The sequence below is a fragment of the Mesoplodon densirostris genome, chromosome X, assembly GCF_025265405.1.
Source record: "Mesoplodon densirostris isolate mMesDen1 chromosome X, mMesDen1 primary haplotype, whole genome shotgun sequence".
NCBI classification, from domain to species: Eukaryota; Metazoa; Chordata; class Mammalia; order Artiodactyla; family Ziphiidae; genus Mesoplodon; species Mesoplodon densirostris.
The window spans coordinates 113,757,302-113,761,448 of NC_082681.1; the positions used below are offsets into that span (position 1 = coordinate 113,757,302).

A 4,147-nucleotide genomic window follows, 5' to 3' on the forward strand; every position below is an offset into this window, starting at 1 on the left:
AGTTATCATTTTACACAGGCACACATCGTATACTCCCTTTCTACAATCTCTTTTTCTACACTAATTTCCTCCTCACCACCGGTGACTTAGATAGTGAAAAGAGTCACTTTGCGCCTTTGAATGTTTTGGAAAATACAACGGTCATTTGTATCCTTTTGTCTCAGCCCCCACTGCAGGTTAGAGGGAGGCAGAGTTGTTCTTAGTCCACAATGCCTTTCCCAGTCTCACTTTAACTTCCTCCTCACCTTGGACAGAAGTAAAGACCTTATGAATTTGAAGTCCATTGAGATCAGAGAGGTTTAGATCCCCCTTAGACTAGTTGACTTACTTTCATTCTTTAATTTTTTCTTTCTTTTAAATACTTTTTAAGTCTTAGAAAGCAGATCATGCTGGTATGTGGGGAAATTGATTTGAAACGACTGTAGAGGCTGGATATCAAACACATCCGTTTTGTAGTAAATGGGAGGGAAATTCTGTGAATGATTTCTGAGTCAGCCTGGAGCACAGTGCCACCTAACAGCTGCGCCAAAGAAATAATCAGTATCACAACCAGTTATTCTCCTGTTAAATGATGTTAAATTGGCATGTTAATTCAGGGCCACCTCTAATATCACCTTTTGTTTGTTGTTTATGTAAAGAAAGGGAGCTGACATTTAATGGTTGTCTAATATGAAATGTGATCTGTGCATTAGAAGTGTTGCGTGGGAGGACCTGTAGACTAATTTATGAAACGTTGCCATAGAAATAAATAGCTTTCGCACATGAGTGTTTGCTTCCCCTTTATGACGCTCCAGCCTTTGCTTTACCCTTGCCCAGTTCCTCCTTGTCTGCACTTGGCCGGCATTCCCTGTTGGCTGGTGTCTGTATTCTCCCTTTGTCCTTCCGGCAGAGAAACAAGGGAGGGCTGACGATACAGGCCACCTGAGGCAAATTTTGGACTCTGGTGGCAGTAGATCCCATCAGTGATGCGCTTTTCCCGGAGCTGTGCACGGGGCATTGTCATTTCTGCCTGGGGACCGGCTATCTGACTAGGCCACATTCGTCAATGAGTGAACATATCTCTCGGTTCTCCAGTGTTCTTGGTCACACATTTATGGACTGTCCAAGAGGCAGTAGGAATTACTGACAGGCCCAGTCCAACCTCTGTGCAGACTGGTGAATTCTAGAAGGTTGTTACTACCTGAGCGGTTCCCATAAAAATGAATAACCTGGACATTGAAGAGCTGAACTGAATAGGAGACCATTTTGCAAGGGTTCTGACCTGAATGGGGCAAAGCTGAGTGCCCTGATTTTCAGTATTACTGTACTGAAACATTGATACTTTTTGTTTTGTTTGAAGGTTGATTTCATTTCCTATTACTCCTAACTTCATATTCAACTCACTGAAAATTTAAACTGGAGTATTTTGAAGTAGCCTCCAGTTCTTTTACATCTTTTCTGTATTTTTAAATTTTAATTACTTCCATATGACTGGGGTGAACCGCCCTGCTCCTGTAGAGATTGCGAACAGGAATATGAGATTTCTTTTTTTTTTTTTAAGTTTTTTTTGATGTGGACCATTTGTAAAGTCTTTATTGAGTTTGTTACAATATTGCTTCTGTTTTATGTTTTGGTTTTTTGGCCGAGAGCCATGTGGGATCTTAGCTCCCTGACCGGGGGTCGAACCCGCATCCCCTGCCCTGGAAGGTGAAGTCTTAACCACTGGACCGCCAGGGACGTCCCAATATGAGATTTCTGATGGTGCACAGCCCAAGCAATGCCTCCTTAAGCAAATTCTTACAGGAACTTAAGAAGAACAGAGTTACCACCACAGTAAGAGTGTGTGAAGCTGCATGTAACACTGCCATTTTGGAGAATGAAGGCATCCAGGTTCTGGACTGGCCTTTTGATGATGGTGCACCACCATCCAGTCAGATCGTTGATAAGTGGTTAAAACTTGTAAAAAAGAAATTTCTGATCCTGGTTGTTGTATTGTGGTCCACTGTGCTGCAGGTCTTGGGAGAGCTTCAGTGCTGGTTGCCCTAGCTTTAATTGAAGGGGGAATGAAGTATGAAGATGCAGTGCAATGCATAAGACAAAAGCAATGTGGAGCTTTTAACAGCAAGCAACTTTTTTATTTGGAAAAGTATCTTCCTACGATGTGCTTGCACTTCAGAAACACCAGATACAGTTGTTTCAACCAGTGAAAGAGCGCCACCTGATGGATGCTATGGCCTTGGAAAAGAAACTTGAGATGGAACCTCATACATGTCAGCCGTTATGGAGACTTGGTAAATACTAAGTCCAATGAAGCTTGCATAGGAACATTGAAAGGCAGTTGTAGCAGGCCACAGGCTTACCAGAATTAGAGCCTTCTCTCTCTTTCCTGTTATTTTGACACTTAGTAAAAGATTCTAGCTCTCCAATATCTAAAATGTGTGTTTTTATTTGTATCAATTGTATCTTATCAATATACAAGAAATTTAGAGTAGTGAGGTGCCAAAATACCCAGCACGATACTTGTATACTTTTAGTGTCATGTAGTCCTTAGGAGGTTTATTCCTTAAGTCATTTCAAACATTGAAGGTAGGGCCTATGTGAACACCTGCTCACGTGATATCTTCCATATGCAAACTGATATATAGTAGGGTTTCTACAACCATTAATTTTGCTGGATTTGTGCAAAGTCTTAGGTAATTTTGAATTTGTTTCTACAAACTCAATGTTTGTGCTATTATAAAAACTTCCATTTTGAAAAATCAAACACACACAAAACTCTTGTTGATAGTTCAGTCTATGTTGCACAGAAGCACATAGTTTCCAGACAAAGAAGAATTATAGCCAATTTGAAGTTTGCAGTTTGGGGTGCAACGTAACAGAGAGGGCCTGAGAAAAGAATGGGCAGATTAGGGCGGGGTGGCTATATTTCCAGTAAAATTTTTCCAAATGTTTTTAAATTCAGTAAATATTTTTAAAAGGTTAAAATACTTTCTAATTGTAGCTGTAAGTCTTATAATATTCTGGAAACCCTGTAAAGTTTTGTTCCATACCTATTAGAAGTTATTTACCAACTATTATTCAAATTGGAAGTTGGTTAAAATTAATTAATTAAATAATTAATTAATTGTAGTCGGGAGAAGAGTAATAATTAAATTAGTATTACACATATTTTATTTCAGATAAAGGTCAAAATTCATCATACTTTAAAGCAGTTCCAAATGATGTGGCTACAAACATTAGAAGGGAAATTAATGACATACCTTTCAAGGAATAAATACTTGAGTTGTTTCTGTAAAATTTTAAAAAAAATCTCATTTTACTAGTTGAAATATTGGGCATTGAATACTTTCTAAACTCTAGGCCAAGAAAAATGCACCGGAACTTCAGGGGAGGATAGGATACTCTAATGGCTTTCACAAGGTAACAGTCTTGTAAAGCATTAATACAACTTCTTGAAAACTGCAAGTGCGGTGATTGTTGGTAAGGATAAACAACTTCAGAAGCACAAAGGTGAAACTTAGCCATCGCTGCTCCTGGGAAAGAGCGGTCAGACAACTTTTACAGAAAAGGACAATACCAAGGAGGGATGGTGTGGTAGATTGAATTACTGGTCTCATTCCCCACTCTCAATATAAGTATTCTTCCACCCTGTTGCCAGGGCCTTACGGTTGCTGAACTGCATTTCCCTGCTTTTTGAACTTGTGTGTGGCCATGTATTTTGCTTTGGCCGATGGAATGTTAGCTAGTGTGATGTAAGCAAGGGCTTGAAATATTTCATCACAGGTTGGCTTGGCCCTCGACACCTCTGCCATCTCCATGAGAAAAAAATGCCCTAGCTATCCATTGCTCCTTTAGTTGGGGTTGCAGAATGATACACATAGAGCAGACTTAAGCTTGACATATTACCTGTAGCTAAGTCCAGTTGAACTGATAGGTACCAGCTAAGCCAAGCCTAGATCAGCCAAACCCTAAGCCACTGAAAAACTGAAATGTTTTATTATGCAGCATTATTGTGGCAATAGCTATCTAGTACAGTTAGCCTTTCAGCAGCTATTTTTTAAAAGTGTGACATGCAGAAGTAATAATTTATGGACCAGCTGAAAACTCCAAAATATTTGATTAATTAATTGAACCTCATTATTACTGTAATGTAATGTCCACAGGACCT

General features: G+C 39.5%; 1 pseudogene; it reads left to right on the plus strand.

The window, feature by feature from the left end:
* Positions 1–1,466: 1,466 nt before the first annotated feature.
* On the plus strand, positions 1,467–2,186 carry LOC132481748 (protein tyrosine phosphatase type IVA 1-like; annotated as a pseudogene).
* The last annotated feature ends 1,961 nt before the right edge of the window (positions 2,187–4,147 follow it).